The following is a 19,049-nucleotide window of genomic DNA, read 5'->3' on the forward strand; positions in this document are numbered from 1 at the left end:
AATGTCAGGCAGACTTTCTTGGGTGAGTAAATGTCAGGCAGACTGTCTTGGGTGAGTAAATGTCAGGCAGACTGTCTTGGGTGAGTAAATGTCAGGCAGACTATCTTGGGTGAGCAAATGTCAGGCCATGTCAGGCAGACTGTCTTGGGTGAGTAAATGTCAGGCAGACTGTCTTGGGTGAGTAAATGTCAGGCAGACTGTCTTGGGTGAGTAAATGTCAGGCAGACTGTCTTGGGTGAGTAAATGTCAGGCCATGTCAGGCAGACTGTCTTGGGTGAGTAAATGTCAGGCAGACTGTCTTGGGTGAGTAAATGTCAGGCCATGTCCGGCAGACTGTCTTGGGTGAGTAAATGTCAGGCAGACTGTCTTGGGTGAGTAAATGTCAGGCAGACTGTCTTGGGTGAGTAAATGTCAGGCAGACTGTCTTGGGTGAGTAAATGTCAGGCCATGTCAGGCAGACTGTCTTGGGTGAGTAAATGTCAGGCAGACTGTCTTGGGTGAGTAAATGTCAGGCCATGTCCGGCAGACTGTCTTGGGTGAGTAAATGTCAGGCAGACTGTCTTGGGTGAGTAAATGTCAGGCAGACTGTCTTGGGTGAGTAAATGTCAGGCAGACTGTCTTGAGTGAGTAAATGTCAGGCAGACTGTCTTGGGTGAGTAAATGTCAGGCAGACTGTCTTGGGTGAGTAAATGTCAGGCAGACTGTCTTGGGTGAGTAAATGTCAGGCAGACTGTCTTGGGTGAGTAAATGTCAGGCAGACTGTCTTGGGTGAGCAAATGTCAGGCCATGTCAGGCAGACTGTCTTGGGTGAGCAAATGTCAGGCAGACTGTCTTGGGTGAGTAAATGTCAGGCAGACTGTCTTGGGTGAGTAAATGTCAGGCAGACTGTCTTGGGTGAGTAAATGTCAGGCAGACTGTCTTGGGTGAGTAAATGTCAGGCAGACTGTCTTGGGTGAGTAAATGTCAGGCAGACTGTCTTGGGTGAGCAAATGTCAGGCCATGTCAGGCAGACTGTCTTGGGTGAGCAAATGTCAGGCAGACTGTCTTGGGTGAGTAAATGTCAGGCAGACTGTCTTTGGTGTGTAAATGTCAGGCAATGTCAGGCAGACTGTCTTGGGTGAGTAAATGTCAGGCAGACTGTCTTGGGTGAGTAAATGTCAGGCAGACTGTCTTGGGTGAGCAAATGTCAGGCAGACTGTCTTGGGTGAGTAAATGTCAGGCCATGTCAGGCAGACTGTCTAGGGTGAGTAAATGTCAGGCAGACTGTCTTTGGTGTGTAAATGTCAGGCCATGTCAGGCAGACTGTCTTGGGTGAGCAAATGTCAGGCCATGTCAGGCAGACTGTCTTGGGTGAGTAAATGTCAGGTAGACTGTCTTGGGTGAGTAAATGTCAGGCAGACTGTCTTGGGTGAGTAAATGTCAGGCAGACTGTCTTGAGTGAGTAAATGTCAGGCAGACTGTCTTGAGTGAGCAAATGTCAGGCCATGTCAGGCAGACTGTCTTGAGTGAGTAAATGTCAGGCAGACTGTCTTGGGTGAGCAAATGTCAAGACATGTCAGGCCGACTGTCTTGGGTGAGTAAATGTCAGGCAGACTGTCTTGGGTGAGTAAATGTCAGGCAGACTGTCTTGGGTGAGCAAATGTCAGGCAGATTGTCTTGGGTGAGTAAATGTCAGGCCATGTCAGGCAGACTGTCTAGGGTGAGTAAATGTCAGGCAGACTGTCTTTGGTGTGTAAATGTCAGGCCATGTCAGGCAGACTGTCTTGGGTGAGTAAATGTCAGGCAGACTGTCTTGGGTGAGTAAATGTCAGGCAGACTGTCTTGGGTGAGTAAATGTCAGGCAGACTGTCTTGGGTGAGTAAATGTCAGGCCATGTCAGGCAGACTGTCTTGGGTGAGTAAATGTCAGGCAGACTGTCTTGGGTGAGTAAATGTCAGGCCATGTCCGGCAGACTGTCTTGGGTGAGTAAATGTCAGGCAGACTGTCTTGGGTGAGTAAATGTCAGGCAGACTGTCTTGGGTGAGTAAATGTCAGGCAGACTGTCTTGGGTGAGTAAATGTCAGGCCATGTCAGGCAGACTGTCTTGGGTGAGTAAATGTCAGGCAGACTGTCTTGGGTGAGTAAATGTCAGGCCATGTCCGGCAGACTGTCTTGGGTGAGTAAATGTCAGGCAGACTGTCTTGGGTGAGTAAATGTCAGGCAGACTGTCTTGGGTGAGTAAATGTCAGGCAGACTGTCTTGAGTGAGTAAATGTCAGGCAGACTGTCTTGGGTGAGTAAATGTCAGGCAGACTGTCTTGGGTGAGTAAATGTCAGGCAGACTGTCTTGGGTGAGTAAATGTCAGGCAGACTGTCTTGGGTGAGTAAATGTCAGGCAGACTGTCTTGGGTGAGCAAATGTCAGGCCATGTCAGGCAGACTGTCTTGGGTGAGCAAATGTCAGGCAGACTGTCTTGGGTGAGTAAATGTCAGGCAGACTGTCTTGGGTGAGTAAATGTCAGGCAGACTGTCTTGGGTGAGTAAATGTCAGGCAGACTGTCTTGGGTGAGTAAATGTCAGGCAGACTGTCTTGGGTGAGTAAATGTCAGGCAGACTGTCTTGGGTGAGCAAATGTCAGGCCATGTCAGGCAGACTGTCTTGGGTGAGCAAATGTCAGGCAGACTGTCTTGGGTGAGTAAATGTCAGGCAGACTGTCTTTGGTGTGTAAATGTCAGGCAATGTCAGGCAGACTGTCTTGGGTGAGTAAATGTCAGGCAGACTGTCTTGGGTGAGTAAATGTCAGGCAGACTGTCTTGGGTGAGCAAATGTCAGGCAGACTGTCTTGGGTGAGTAAATGTCAGGCCATGTCAGGCAGACTGTCTAGGGTGAGTAAATGTCAGGCAGACTGTCTTTGGTGTGTAAATGTCAGGCCATGTCAGGCAGACTGTCTTGGGTGAGCAAATGTCAGGCCATGTCAGGCAGACTGTCTTGGGTGAGTAAATGTCAGGTAGACTGTCTTGGGTGAGTAAATGTCAGGCAGACTGTCTTGGGTGAGTAAATGTCAGGCAGACTGTCTTGAGTGAGTAAATGTCAGGCAGACTGTCTTGAGTGAGCAAATGTCAGGCCATGTCAGGCAGACTGTCTTGAGTGAGTAAATGTCAGGCAGACTGTCTTGGGTGAGCAAATGTCAAGACATGTCAGGCCGACTGTCTTGGGTGAGTAAATGTCAGGCAGACTGTCTTGGGTGAGTAAATGTCAGGCAGACTGTCTTGGGTGAGCAAATGTCAGGCAGATTGTCTTGGGTGAGTAAATGTCAGGCCATGTCAGGCAGACTGTCTAGGGTGAGTAAATGTCAGGCAGACTGTCTTTGGTGTGTAAATGTCAGGCCATGTCAGGCAGACTGTCTTGGGTGAGTAAATGTCAGGCAGACTGTCTTGGGTGAGTAAATCTCAGGCAGACTGTCTTGGGTGAGCAAATGTCAGGCCATGTCAGGCAGACTGTCTTGGGTGAGTAAATGTCAGGCAGACTGTCTTGGGTGAGCAAATGTCAGGCCATGTCAGGCAGACTGTCTTGGGTGAGTAAATGTCAGGCAGACTGTTTTGGGTGAGTAAATGTCAGGCAGACTGTCTTGGGTGAGTAAATGTCAGGCAGACTGTCTTGAGTGAGCAAATGTCAGGCCATGTCAGGCCGACTGTCTTGGGTGAGTAAATGTCAGGCAGACTGTCTTGGGTGAGTAAATGTCAGGCAGACTTTCTTGGGTGAGTAAATGTCAGGCAGACTGTCTTGGGTGTGTAAATGTCAGGCAGACTGTCTTGGGTGAGTAAATGTCAGGCAGACTATCTTGGGTGAGCAAATGTCAGGCCATGTCAGGCAGACTGTCTTGGGTGAGTAAATGTCAGGCAGACTGTCTTGGGTGAGTAAATGTCAGGCAATGTCAGGCAGACTGTCTTGGGTGAGTAAATGTCAGGCAGACTGTCTTGGGTGAGTAAATGTCAGGCAGACTGTCTTGGGTGAGCAAATGTCAGGCAGACTGTCTTGGGTGAGCAAATGTCAGGCCATGTCAGGCAGACTGTCTTGGGTGAGCAAATGTCAGGCAGACTGTCTTGGGTGAGTAAATGTCAGGCAGACTGTCTTGGGTGAGTAAATGTCAGGCAGACTGTCTTGGGTGAGTAAATGTCAGGCAGACTGTCTTGGGTGAGTAAATGTCAGGCAGACTGTCTTGGGTGAGCAAATGTCAGGCCATGTCAGGCAGACTGTCTTGGGTGAGCAAATGTCAGGCAGACTGTCTTGGGTGAGTAAATGTCAGGCAGACTGTCTTTGGTGTGTAAATGTCAGGCAATGTCAGGCAGACTGTCTTGGGTGAGTAAATGTCAGGCAGACTGTCTTGGGTGAGTAAATGTCAGGCAGACTGTCTTGGGTGAGTAAATGTCAGGCCATGTCAGGCAGACTGTCTTGGGTGAGTAAATGTCAGGCAGACTGTCTTGGGTGAGTAAATGTCAGGCCATGTCCGGCAGACTGTCTTGGGTGAGTAAATGTCAGGCAGACTGTCTTGGGTGAGTAAATGTCAGGCAGACTGTCTTGGGTGAGTAAATGTCAGGCAGACTGTCTTGAGTGAGTAAATGTCAGGCAGACTGTCTTGGGTGAGTAAATGTCAGGCAGACTGTCTTGGGTGAGTAAATGTCAGGCAGACTGTCTTGGGTGAGTAAATGTCAGGCAGACTGTCTTGGGTGAGTAAATGTCAGGCAGACTGTCTTGGGTGAGCAAATGTCAGGCCATGTCAGGCAGACTGTCTTGGGTGAGCAAATGTCAGGCAGACTGTCTTGGGTGAGTAAATGTCAGGCAGACTGTCTTGGGTGAGTAAATGTCAGGCAGACTGTCTTGGGTGAGTAAATGTCAGGCAGACTGTCTTGGGTGAGTAAATGTCAGGCAGACTGTCTTGGGTGAGTAAATGTCAGGCAGACTGTCTTGGGTGAGCAAATGTCAGGCCATGTCAGGCAGACTGTCTTGGGTGAGCAAATGTCAGGCAGACTGTCTTGGGTGAGTAAATGTCAGGCAGACTGTCTTTGGTGTGTAAATGTCAGGCAATGTCAGGCAGACTGTCTTGGGTGAGTAAATGTCAGGCAGACTGTCTTGGGTGAGTAAATGTCAGGCAGACTGTCTTGGGTGAGCAAATGTCAGGCAGACTGTCTTGGGTGAGTAAATGTCAGGCCATGTCAGGCAGACTGTCTAGGGTGAGTAAATGTCAGGCAGACTGTCTTTGGTGTGTAAATGTCAGGCCATGTCAGGCAGACTGTCTTGGGTGAGCAAATGTCAGGCCATGTCAGGCAGACTGTCTTGGGTGAGTAAATGTCAGGTAGACTGTCTTGGGTGAGTAAATGTCAGGCAGACTGTCTTGGGTGAGTAAATGTCAGGCAGACTGTCTTGGGTGAGCAAATGTCAGGCAGATTGTCTTGGGTGAGTAAATGTCAGGCCATGTCAGGCAGACTGTCTAGGGTGAGTAAATGTCAGGCAGACTGTCTTTGGTGTGTAAATGTCAGGCCATGTCAGGCAGACTGTCTTGGGTGAGTAAATGTCAGGCAGACTGTCTTGGGTGAGTAAATGTCAGGCAGACTGTCTTGGGTGAGTAAATGTCAGGCAGACTGTCTTGGGTGAGTAAATGTCAGGCCATGTCAGGCAGACTGTCTTGGGTGAGTAAATGTCAGGCAGACTGTCTTGGGTGAGTAAATGTCAGGCCATGTCCGGCAGACTGTCTTGGGTGAGTAAATGTCAGGCAGACTGTCTTGGGTGAGTAAATGTCAGGCAGACTGTCTTGGGTGAGTAAATGTCAGGCAGACTGTCTTGGGTGAGTAAATGTCAGGCCATGTCAGGCAGACTGTCTTGGGTGAGTAAATGTCAGGCAGACTGTCTTGGGTGAGTAAATGTCAGGCCATGTCCGGCAGACTGTCTTGGGTGAGTAAATGTCAGGCAGACTGTCTTGGGTGAGTAAATGTCAGGCAGACTGTCTTGGGTGAGTAAATGTCAGGCAGACTGTCTTGAGTGAGTAAATGTCAGGCAGACTGTCTTGGGTGAGTAAATGTCAGGCAGACTGTCTTGGGTGAGTAAATGTCAGGCAGACTGTCTTGGGTGAGTAAATGTCAGGCAGACTGTCTTGGGTGAGTAAATGTCAGGCAGACTGTCTTGGGTGAGCAAATGTCAGGCCATGTCAGGCAGACTGTCTTGGGTGAGCAAATGTCAGGCAGACTGTCTTGGGTGAGTAAATGTCAGGCAGACTGTCTTGGGTGAGTAAATGTCAGGCAGACTGTCTTGGGTGAGTAAATGTCAGGCAGACTGTCTTGGGTGAGTAAATGTCAGGCAGACTGTCTTGGGTGAGTAAATGTCAGGCAGACTGTCTTGGGTGAGCAAATGTCAGGCCATGTCAGGCAGACTGTCTTGGGTGAGCAAATGTCAGGCAGACTGTCTTGGGTGAGTAAATGTCAGGCAGACTGTCTTTGGTGTGTAAATGTCAGGCAATGTCAGGCAGACTGTCTTGGGTGAGTAAATGTCAGGCAGACTGTCTTGGGTGAGTAAATGTCAGGCAGACTGTCTTGGGTGAGCAAATGTCAGGCAGACTGTCTTGGGTGAGTAAATGTCAGGCCATGTCAGGCAGACTGTCTAGGGTGAGTAAATGTCAGGCAGACTGTCTTTGGTGTGTAAATGTCAGGCCATGTCAGGCAGACTGTCTTGGGTGAGCAAATGTCAGGCCATGTCAGGCAGACTGTCTTGGGTGAGTAAATGTCAGGTAGACTGTCTTGGGTGAGTAAATGTCAGGCAGACTGTCTTGGGTGAGTAAATGTCAGGCAGACTGTCTTGAGTGAGTAAATGTCAGGCAGACTGTCTTGAGTGAGCAAATGTCAGGCCATGTCAGGCAGACTGTCTTGAGTGAGTAAATGTCAGGCAGACTGTCTTGGGTGAGCAAATGTCAAGACATGTCAGGCCGACTGTCTTGGGTGAGTAAATGTCAGGCAGACTGTCTTGGGTGAGTAAATGTCAGGCAGACTGTCTTGGGTGAGCAAATGTCAGGCAGATTGTCTTGGGTGAGTAAATGTCAGGCCATGTCAGGCAGACTGTCTAGGGTGAGTAAATGTCAGGCAGACTGTCTTTGGTGTGTAAATGTCAGGCCATGTCAGGCAGACTGTCTTGGGTGAGTAAATGTCAGGCAGACTGTCTTGGGTGAGTAAATCTCAGGCAGACTGTCTTGGGTGAGCAAATGTCAGGCCATGTCAGGCAGACTGTCTTGGGTGAGTAAATGTCAGGCAGACTGTCTTGGGTGAGCAAATGTCAGGCCATGTCAGGCAGACTGTCTTGGGTGAGTAAATGTCAGGCAGACTGTTTTGGGTGAGTAAATGTCAGGCAGACTGTCTTGGGTGAGTAAATGTCAGGCAGACTGTCTTGAGTGAGCAAATGTCAGGCCATGTCAGGCCGACTGTCTTGGGTGAGTAAATGTCAGGCAGACTGTCTTGGGTGAGTAAATGTCAGGCAGACTTTCTTGGGTGAGTAAATGTCAGGCAGACTGTCTTGGGTGTGTAAATGTCAGGCAGACTGTCTTGGGTGAGTAAATGTCAGGCAGACTATCTTGGGTGAGCAAATGTCAGGCCATGTCAGGCAGACTGTCTTGGGTGAGTAAATGTCAGGCAGACTGTCTTGGGTGAGTAAATGTCAGGCAATGTCAGGCAGACTGTCTTGGGTGAGTAAATGTCAGGCAGACTGTCTTGGGTGAGTAAATGTCAGGCAGACTGTCTTGGGTGAGCAAATGTCAGGCAGACTGTCTTGGGTGAGCAAATGTCAGGCCATGTCAGGCAGACTGTCTTGGGTGAGCAAATGTCAGGCAGACTGTCTTGGGTGAGTAAATGTCAGGCAGACTGTCTTGGGTGAGTAAATGTCAGGCAGACTGTCTTGGGTGAGTAAATGTCAGGCAGACTGTCTTGGGTGAGTAAATGTCAGGCAGACTGTCTTGGGTGAGCAAATGTCAGGCCATGTCAGGCAGACTGTCTTGGGTGAGCAAATGTCAGGCAGACTGTCTTGGGTGAGTAAATGTCAGGCAGACTGTCTTTGGTGTGTAAATGTCAGGCAATGTCAGGCAGACTGTCTTGGGTGAGTAAATGTCAGGCAGACTGTCTTGGGTGAGTAAATGTCAGGCAGACTGTCTTGGGTGAGCAAATGTCAGGCAGACTGTCTTGGGTGAGTAAATGTCAGGCCATGTCAGGCAGACTGTCTAGGGTGAGTAAATGTCAGGCAGACTGTCTTTGGTGTGTAAATGTCAGGCCATGTCAGGCAGACTGTCTTGGGTGAGCAAATGTCAGGCCATGTCAGGCAGACTGTCTTGGGTGAGTAAATGTCAGGCAGACTGTCTTGGGTGAGTAAATGTCAGGCAGACTGTCTTGGGTGAGTAAATGTCAGGCAGACTGTCTTGAGTGAGTAAATGTCAGGCAGACTGTCTTGAGTGAGCAAATGTCAGGCCATGTCAGGCAGACTGTCTTGGGTGAGTAAATGTCAGGCAGACTGTCTTGGGTGAGTAAATGTCAGGCAGACTGTCTTGGGTGAGCAAATGTCAAGACATGTCAGGCCGACTGTCTTGGGTGAGTAAATGTCAGGCAGACTGTCTTGGGTGAGTAAATGTCAGGCAGACTGTCTTGGGTGAGCAAATGTCAGGCAGATTGTCTTGGGTGAGTAAATGTCAGGCCATGTCAGGCAGACTGTCTAGGGTGAGTAAATGTCAGGCAGACTGTCTTTGGTGTGTAAATGTCAGGCCATGTCAGGCAGACTGTCTTGGGTGAGTAAATGTCAGGCAGACTGTCTTGGGTGAGCAAATGTCAGGCCATGTCAGGCAGACTGTCTTGGGTGAGTAAATGTCAGGCAGACTGTCTTGGGTGAGTAAATGTCAGGCAATGTCAGGCAGACTGTCTTGGGTGAGTAAATGTCAGGCAGACTGTCTTGGGTGAGTAAATGTCAGGCAGACTGTCTTGGGTGAGTAAATGTCAGGCAGACTGTCTTGGGTGAGCAAATGTCAGGCAGACTGTCTTGGGTGAGTAAATGTCAGGCCATGTCAGGCAGACTGTCTAGGGTGAGTAAATGTCAGGCAGACTGTCTTTGGTGTGTAAATGTCAGGCCATGTCAGGCAGACTGTCTTGGGTGAGCAAATGTCAGGCCATGTCAGGCAGACTGTCTTGGGTGAGTAAATGTCAGGCAGACTGTCTTGGGTGAGTAAATGTCAGGCCATGTCAGGCAGACTGTCTAGGGTGAGTAAATGTCAGGCAGACTGTCTTTGGTGTGTAAATGTCAGGCCATGTCAGGCAGACTGTCTTGGGTGAGCAAATGTCAGGCCATGTCAGGCAGACTGTCTTGGGTGAGTAAATGTCAGGTAGACTGTCTTGGGTGAGTAAATGTCAGGCAGACTGTCTTGGGTGAGTAAATGTCAGGCAGACTGTCTTGAGTGAGTAAATGTCAGGCAGACTGTCTTGAGTGAGCAAATGTCAGGCCATGTCAGGCAGACTGTCTTGAGTGAGTAAATGTCAGGCAGACTGTCTTGGGTGAGTAAATGTCAGGCAGACTGTCTTGGGTGAGTAAATGTCAGGCAGACTGTCTTGGGTGAGCAAATGTCAGGCCATGTCAGGCAGACTGTCTTGGGTGAGCAAATGTCAGGCAGACTGTCTTGGGTGAGTAAATGTCAGGCAGACTGTCTTGGGTGAGTAAATGTCAGGCAGACTGTCTTGGGTGAGTAAATGTCAGGCAGACTGTCTTGGGTGAGTAAATGTCAGGCAGACTGTCTTGGGTGAGTAAATGTCAGGCAGACTGTCTTGGGTGAGCAAATGTCAGGCCATGTCAGGCAGACTGTCTTGGGTGAGCAAATGTCAGGCAGACTGTCTTGGGTGAGTAAATGTCAGGCAGACTGTCTTTGGTGTGTAAATGTCAGGCAATGTCAGGCAGACTGTCTTGGGTGAGTAAATGTCAGGCAGACTGTCTTGGGTGAGTAAATGTCAGGCAGACTGTCTTGGGTGAGCAAATGTCAGGCAGACTGTCTTGGGTGAGTAAATGTCAGGCCATGTCAGGCAGACTGTCTAGGGTGAGTAAATGTCAGGCAGACTGTCTTTGGTGTGTAAATGTCAGGCCATGTCAGGCAGACTGTCTTGGGTGAGCAAATGTCAGGCCATGTCAGGCAGACTGTCTTGGGTGAGTAAATGTCAGGTAGACTGTCTTGGGTGAGTAAATGTCAGGCAGACTGTCTTGGGTGAGTAAATGTCAGGCAGACTGTCTTGAGTGAGTAAATGTCAGGCAGACTGTCTTGAGTGAGCAAATGTCAGGCCATGTCAGGCAGACTGTCTTGAGTGAGTAAATGTCAGGCAGACTGTCTTGGGTGAGCAAATGTCAAGACATGTCAGGCCGACTGTCTTGGGTGAGTAAATGTCAGGCAGACTGTCTTGGGTGAGTAAATGTCAGGCAGACTGTCTTGGGTGAGCAAATGTCAGGCAGATTGTCTTGGGTGAGTAAATGTCAGGCCATGTCAGGCAGACTGTCTAGGGTGAGTAAATGTCAGGCAGACTGTCTTTGGTGTGTAAATGTCAGGCCATGTCAGGCAGACTGTCTTGGGTGAGTAAATGTCAGGCAGACTGTCTTGGGTGAGTAAATCTCAGGCAGACTGTCTTGGGTGAGCAAATGTCAGGCCATGTCAGGCAGACTGTCTTGGGTGAGTAAATGTCAGGCAGACTGTCTTGGGTGAGCAAATGTCAGGCCATGTCAGGCAGACTGTCTTGGGTGAGTAAATGTCAGGCAGACTGTTTTGGGTGAGTAAATGTCAGGCAGACTGTCTTGGGTGAGTAAATGTCAGGCAGACTGTCTTGAGTGAGCAAATGTCAGGCCATGTCAGGCCGACTGTCTTGGGTGAGTAAATGTCAGGCAGACTGTCTTGGGTGAGTAAATGTCAGGCAGACTTTCTTGGGTGAGTAAATGTCAGGCAGACTGTCTTGGGTGTGTAAATGTCAGGCAGACTGTCTTGGGTGAGTAAATGTCAGGCAGACTATCTTGGGTGAGCAAATGTCAGGCCATGTCAGGCAGACTGTCTTGGGTGAGTAAATGTCAGGCAGACTGTCTTGGGTGAGTAAATGTCAGGCAATGTCAGGCAGACTGTCTTGGGTGAGTAAATGTCAGGCAGACTGTCTTGGGTGAGTAAATGTCAGGCAGACTGTCTTGGGTGAGCAAATGTCAGGCAGACTGTCTTGGGTGAGCAAATGTCAGGCCATGTCAGGCAGACTGTCTTGGGTGAGCAAATGTCAGGCAGACTGTCTTGGGTGAGTAAATGTCAGGCAGACTGTCTTGGGTGAGTAAATGTCAGGCAGACTGTCTTGGGTGAGTAAATGTCAGGCAGACTGTCTTGGGTGAGTAAATGTCAGGCAGACTGTCTTGGGTGAGCAAATGTCAGGCCATGTCAGGCAGACTGTCTTGGGTGAGCAAATGTCAGGCAGACTGTCTTGGGTGAGTAAATGTCAGGCAGACTGTCTTTGGTGTGTAAATGTCAGGCAATGTCAGGCAGACTGTCTTGGGTGAGTAAATGTCAGGCAGACTGTCTTGGGTGAGTAAATGTCAGGCAGACTGTCTTGGGTGAGCAAATGTCAGGCAGACTGTCTTGGGTGAGTAAATGTCAGGCCATGTCAGGCAGACTGTCTAGGGTGAGTAAATGTCAGGCAGACTGTCTTTGGTGTGTAAATGTCAGGCCATGTCAGGCAGACTGTCTTGGGTGAGCAAATGTCAGGCCATGTCAGGCAGACTGTCTTGGGTGAGTAAATGTCAGGCAGACTGTCTTGGGTGAGTAAATGTCAGGCAGACTGTCTTGGGTGAGTAAATGTCAGGCAGACTGTCTTGAGTGAGTAAATGTCAGGCAGACTGTCTTGAGTGAGCAAATGTCAGGCCATGTCAGGCAGACTGTCTTGGGTGAGTAAATGTCAGGCAGACTGTCTTGGGTGAGTAAATGTCAGGCAGACTGTCTTGGGTGAGCAAATGTCAAGACATGTCAGGCCGACTGTCTTGGGTGAGTAAATGTCAGGCAGACTGTCTTGGGTGAGTAAATGTCAGGCAGACTGTCTTGGGTGAGCAAATGTCAGGCAGATTGTCTTGGGTGAGTAAATGTCAGGCCATGTCAGGCAGACTGTCTAGGGTGAGTAAATGTCAGGCAGACTGTCTTTGGTGTGTAAATGTCAGGCCATGTCAGGCAGACTGTCTTGGGTGAGTAAATGTCAGGCCATGTCAGGCAGACTGTCTTGGGTGAGTAAATGTCAGGCAGACTGTCTTGGGTGAGTAAATGTCAGGCAATGTCAGGCAGACTGTCTTGGGTGAGTAAATGTCAGGCAGACTGTCTTGGGTGAGTAAATGTCAGGCAGACTGTCTTGGGTGAGTAAATGTCAGGCAGACTGTCTTGGGTGAGCAAATGTCAGGCAGACTGTCTTGGGTGAGTAAATGTCAGGCCATGTCAGGCAGACTGTCTAGGGTGAGTAAATGTCAGGCAGACTGTCTTTGGTGTGTAAATGTCAGGCCATGTCAGGCAGACTGTCTTGGGTGAGCAAATGTCAGGCCATGTCAGGCAGACTGTCTTGGGTGAGTAAATGTCAGGCACACTGTCTTGGGTGAGTAAATGTCAGGCAGACTGTCTTGGGTGAGCAAATGTCAGGCCATGTCAGGCAGACTGTCTTGGGTGAGCAAATGTCAGGCAGACTGTCTTGGGTGAGTAAATGTCAGGCAGACTGTCTTGGGTGAGCAAATGTCAGGCAGACTGTCTTGGGTGAGCAAATGTCAGGCAGACTGTCTTGGGTGAGTAAATGTCAGGCAGACTGTCTTGGGTGAGTAAATGTCAGGCAGACTGTCTTGGGTGAGCAAATGTCAGGCCATGTCAGGCAGACTGTCTTGGGTGAGCAAATGTCAGGCAGACTGTCTTGGGTGAGTAAATGTCAGGCAGACTGTCTTGGGTGAGTAAATGTCAGGCAGACTGTCTTGGGTGAGTAAATGTCAGGCAGACTGTCTTGGGTGAGCAAATGTCAGGCCATGTCAGGCAGACTGTCTTGGGTGAGCAAATGTCAGGCAGACTGTCTTGGGTGAGTAAATGTCAGGCAGACTGTCTTGGGTGAGTAAATGTCAGGCAGACTGTCTTGGGTGAGTAAATGTCAGGCAGACTGTCTTGGGTGAGTAAATGTCAGGCAATGTCAGGCAGACTGTCTTGGTTGAGTAAATGTCAGGCAGACTGTCTTTGGTGTGTAAATGTCAGGCAATGTCAGGCAGACTGTCTTGGGTGAGTAAATGTCAGGCAGACTGTCTTGGGTGAGTAAATGTCAGGCAGACTGTCTTGGGTGAGCAAATGTCAGGCAGACTGTCTTGGGTGAGTAAATGTCAGGCCATGTCAGGCAGACTGTCTAGGGTGAGTAAATGTCAGGCAGACTGTCTTTGGTGTGTAAATGTCAGGCCATGTCAGGCAGACTGTCTTGGGTGAGCAAATGTCAGGCCATGTCAGGCAGACTGTCTTGGGTGAGTAAATGTCAGGCAGACTGTCTTGGGTGAGTAAATGTCAGGCAGACTGTCTTGGGTGAGTAAATGTCAGGCAGACTGTCTTGAGTGAGTAAATGTCAGGCAGACTGTCTTGAGTGAGCAAATGTCAGGCCATGTCAGGCAGACTGTCTTGGGTGAGTAAATGTCAGGCAGACTGTCTTGGGTGAGTAAATGTCAGGCAGACTGTCTTGGGTGAGCAAATGTCAAGACATGTCAGGCCGACTGTCTTGGGTGAGTAAATGTCAGGCAGACTGTCTTGGGTGAGTAAATGTCAGGCAGACTGTCTTGGGTGAGCAAATGTCAGGCAGATTGTCTTGGGTGAGTAAATGTCAGGCCATGTCAGGCAGACTGTCTAGGGTGAGTAAATGTCAGGCAGACTGTCTTTGGTGTGTAAATGTCAGGCCATGTCAGGCAGACTGTCTTGGGTGAGTAAATGTCAGGCAGACTGTCTTGGGTGAGTAAATCTCAGGCAGACTGTCTTGGGTGAGCAAATGTCAGGCCATGTCAGGCAGACTGTCTTGGGTGAGTAAATGTCAGGCAGACTGTCTTGGGTGAGCAAATGTCAGGCAGATTGTCTTGGGTGAGTAAATGTCAGGCCATGTCAGGCAGACTGTCTTGGGTGAGTAAATGTCAGGCAGACTGTCTTGGGTGAGTAAATGTCAGGCAGACTGTCTTGGGTGAGTAAATGTCAGGCAGACTGTCTTGGGTGAGTAAATGTCAGGCAGACTGTCTTGGGTGAGCAAATGTCAGGCAGACTGTCTTGGGTGAGCAAATGTCAGGCCATGTCAGGCAGACTGTCTTGGGTGAGCAAATGTCAGGCAGACTGTCTTGGGTGAGTAAATGTCAGGCAGACTGTCTTGGGTGAGCAAATGTCAGGCAGACTGTCTTGGGTGAGCAAATGTCAGGCCATGTCAGGCAGACTGTCTTGGGTGAGCAAATGTCAGGCAGACTGTCTTGGGTGAGTAAATGTCAGGCAGACTGTCTTGGGTGAGTAAATGTCAGGCAGACTGTCTTGGGTGAGTAAATGTCAGGCAGACTGTCTTGGGTGAGTAAATGTCAGGCAGACTGTCTTGGGTGAGTAAATGTCAGGCAGACTGTCTTGAGTGAGTAAATGTCAGGCAGACTGTCTTGGGTGAGCAAATGTCAGGCCATGTCAGGCAGACTGTCTTGGGTGAGTAAATGTCAGGCAGACTGTCTTGGGTGAGTAAATGTCAGGCAGACTGTCTTGGGTGAGCAAATGTCAGGCAGACTGTCTTGGGTGAGCAAATGTCAGGCCATGTCAGGCAGACTGTCTTGGGTGAGCAAATGTCAGGCAGACTGTCTTGCGTGAGTAAATGTCAGGCAGACTGTCTTGGGTGAGTAAATGTCAGGCAGACTGTCTTGGGTGAGTAAATGTCAGGCAGACTGTCTTGGGTGAGTAAATGTCAGGCAGACTGTCTTGGGTGAGTAAATGTCAGGCAGACTGTCTTGGGTGAGTAAATGTCAGGCAGACTGTCTTGGGTGAGCAAATGTCAGGCCATGTCAGGCAGACTGTCTTGGGTGAGCAAATGTCAGGCCATGTCAGGCAGACTGTCTTGGGTGAGTAAATGTCAGGCACACTGTCTTGGGTGAGTAAATGTCAGGCAGACTGTCTTGGGTGAGCAAATGTCAGGCCATGTCAGGCAGACTGTCTTGGGTGAGCAAATGTCAGGCAGACTGTCTTGGGTGAGTAAATGTCAGGCAGACTGTCTTGGGTGAGTAAATGTCAGGCAGACTGTCTTGGGTGAGTAAATGTCAGGCAATGTCAGGCAGACTGTCTTGGTTGAGTAAATGTCAGGCAGACTGTCTTTGGTGTGTAAATGTCAGGCAATGTCAGGCAGACTGTCTTGGGTGAGTAAATGTCAGGCAGACTGTCTTGGGTGAGTAAATGTCAGGCAGACTGTCTAGGGTGAGTAAATGTCAGGCAGACTGTCTTTGGTGTGTAAATGTCAGGCCATGTCAGGCAGACTGTCTTGGGTGAGCAAATGTCAGGCCATGTCAGGCAGACTGTCTTGGGTGAGTAAATGTCAGGCAGACTGTCTTGGGTGAGTAAATGTCAGGCAGACTGTCTTGGGTGAGTAAATGTCAGGCAGACTGTCTTGAGTGAGTAAATGTCAGGCAGACTGTCTTGGGTGAGTAAATGTCAGGCCATGTCAGGCAGACTGTCTAGGGTGAGTAAATGTCAGGCAGACTGTCTTGGGTGAGTAAATGTCAGGCAGACTGTCTTGGGTGAGTAAATGTCAGGCAGACTGTCTTGGGTGAGTAAATGTCAGGCCATGTCAGGCAGACTGTCTTGGGTGAGTAAATGTCAGGCCATGTCAGGCAGACTGTCTTGGGTGAGTAAATGTCAGGCAGACTGTCTTGGGTGAGTAAATGTCAGGCCATGTCCGGCAGACTGTCTTGGGTGAGTAAATGTCAGGCAGACTGTCTTGGGTGAGTAAATGTCAGGCAGACTGTCTTGGGTGAGTAAATGTCAGGCAGACTGTCTTGGGTGAGTAAATCTCAGGCAGACTGTCTTGGGTGAGCAAATGTCAGGCCATGTCAGGCAGACTGTCTTGGGTTAGTAAATGTCAGGCAGACTGTCTTGGGTGAGCAAATGTCAGGCCATGTCAGGCAGACTGTCTTGGGTGAGTAAATGTCAGGCAGACTGTTTTGGGTGAGTAAATGTCAGGCAGACTGTCTTGGGTGAGTAAATGTCAGGCAGACTGTCTTGAGTGAGCAAATGTCAGGCCATGTCAGGCCGACTGTCTTGGGTGAGTAAATGTCAGGCAGACTGTCTTGGGTGAGTAAATGTCAGGCAGACTTTCTTGGGTGAGTAAATGTCAGGCAGACTGTCTTGGGTGAGTAAATGTCAGGCAGACTGTCTTGGGTGAGTAAATGTCAGGCAGACTATCTTGGGTGAGCAAATGTCAGGCCATGTCAGGCAGACTGTCTTGGGTGAGTAAATGTCAGGCAGACTGTCTTGGGTGAGTAAATGTCAGGCAGACTGTCTTGGGTGAGTAAATGTCAGGCAGACTGTCTTGGGTGAGCAAATGTCAGGCAGACTGTCTTGGGTGAGTAAATGTCAGGCAGACTGTCTTGGGTGAGTAAATGTCAGGCAGACTGTCTTGGGTGAGTAAATGTCAGGCAGACTGTCTTGGGTGAGTAAATGTCAGGCAGACTGTCTTGGGTGAGTAAATGTCAGGCAGACTGTCTTGGGTGAGCAAATGTCAGGCCATGTCAGGCAGACTGTCTTGGGTGAGCAAATGTCAGGCAGACTGTCTTGGGTGAGTAAATGTCAGGCCATGTCAGGCAGACTGTCTAGGGTGAGTAAATGTCAGGCAGACTGTCTTTGGTGTGTAAATGTCAGGCCATGTCAGGCAGACTGTCTTGGGTGAGCAAATGTCAGGCCATGTCAGGCAGACTGTCTTGGGTGAGTAAATGTCAGGCACACTGTCTTGGGTGAGTAAATGTCAGGCAGACTGTCTTGGGTGAGCAAATGTCAGGCCATGTCAGGCAGACTGTCTTGGGTGAGCAAATGTCAGGCAGACTGTCTTGGGTGAGTAAATGTCAGGCAGACTGTCTTGGGTGAGCAAATGTCAGGCAGACTGTCTTGGGTGAGCAAATGTCAGGCAGACTGTCTTGGGTGAGTAAATGTCAGGCAGACTGTCTTGGGTGAGCAAATGTCAGGCCATGTCAGGCAGACTGTCTTGGGTGAGCAAATGTCAGGCAGACTGTCTTGGGTGAGTAAATGTCAGGCAGACTGTCTTGGGTGAGTAAATGTCAGGCAGACTGTCTTGGGTGAGTAAATGTCAGGCAGACTGTCTTGGGTGAGCAAATGTCAGGCCATGTCAGGCAGACTGTCTTGGGTGAGCAAATGTCAGGCAGACTGTCTTGGGTGAGTAAATGTCAGGCAGACTGTCTTGGGTGAGTAAATGTCAGGCAGACTGTCTTGGGTGAGTAAATGTCAGGCAGACTGTCTTGGGTGAGTAAATGTCAGGCAATGTCAGGCAGACTGTCTTGGTTGAGTAAATGTCAGGCAGACTGTCTTTGGTGTGTAAATGTCAGGCAATGTCAGGCAGACTGTCTTGGGTGAGTAAATGTCAGGCAGACTGTCTTGGGTGAGTAAATGTCAGGCAGACTGTCTTGGGTGAGCAAATGTCAGGCAGACTGTCTTGGGTGAGTAAATGTCAGGCCATGTCAGGCAGACTGTCTAGGGTGAGTAAATGTCAGGCAGACTGTCTTTGGTGTGTAAATGTCAGGCCATGTCAGGCAGACTGTCTTGGGTGAGCAAATGTCAGGCCATGTCAGGCAGACTGTCTTGGGTGAGTAAATGTCAGGCAGACTGTCTTGGGTGAGTAAATGTCAGGCAGACTGTCTTGGGTGAGTAAATGTCAGGCAGACTGTCTTGAGTGAGTAAATGTCAGGCAGACTGTCTTGAGTGAGCAAATGTCAGGCCATGTCAGGCAGACTGTCTTGGGTGAGTAAATGTCAGGCAGACTGTCTTGGGTGAGTAAATGTCAGGCAGACTGTCTTGGGTGAGCAAATGTCAAGACATGTCAGGCCGACTGTCTTGGGTGAGTAAATGTCAGGCAGACTGTCTTGGGTGAGTAAATGTCAGGCAGACTGTCTTGGGTGAGCAAATGTCAGGCAGATTGTCTTGGGTGAGTAAATGTCAGGCCATGTCAGGCAGACTGTCTAGGGTGAGTAAATGTCAGGCAGACTGTCTTTGGTGTGTAAATGTCAGGCCATGTCAGGCAGACTGTCTTGGGTGAGTAAATGTCAGGCAGACTGTCTTGGGTGAGTAAATCTCAGGCAGACTGTCTTGGGTGAGCAAATGTCAGGCCATGTCAGGCAGACTGTCTTGGGTGAGTAAATGTCAGGCAGACTGTCTTGGGTGAGCAAATGTCAGGCCATGTCAGGCAGACTGTCTTGGGTGAGTAAATGTCAGGCAGACTGTTTTGGGTGAGTAAATGTCAGGCAGACTGTCTTGGGTGAGTAAATGTCAGGCAGACTGTCTTGAGTGAGCAAATGTCAGGCCATGTCAGGCCGACTGTCTTGGGTGAGTAAATGTCAGGCAGACTGTCTTGGGTGAGTAAATGTCAGGCAGACTGTCTTGGGTGAGTAAATGTCAGGCAGACTGTCTTGGGTGAGTAAATGTCAGGCAGACTGTCTTGGGTGAGCAAATGTCAGGCAGACTGTCTTGGGTGAGCAAATGTCAGGCCATGTCAGGCAGACTGTCTTGGGTGAGCAAATGTCAGGCAGACTGTCTTGGGTGAGTAAATGTCAGGCAGACTGTCTTGGGTGAGTAAATGTCAGGCAGACTGTCTTGGGTGAGTAAATGTCAGGCAGACTGTCTTGAGTGAGTAAATGTCAGGCAGACTGTCTTGGGTGAGCAAATGTCAGGCCATGTCAGGCAGACTGTCTTGGGTGAGTAAATGTCAGGCAGACTGTCTTGGGTGAGTAAATGTCAGGCAGACTGTCTTGGGTGAGCAAATGTCAGGCAGACTGT

Source organism: Poecilia mexicana, unplaced genomic scaffold, assembly GCF_051168715.1.
Source record: "Poecilia mexicana isolate PSO_F unplaced genomic scaffold, ASM5116871v1 scaffold_21, whole genome shotgun sequence".
NCBI lineage: Eukaryota > Metazoa > Chordata > Actinopteri > Cyprinodontiformes > Poeciliidae > Poecilia > Poecilia mexicana.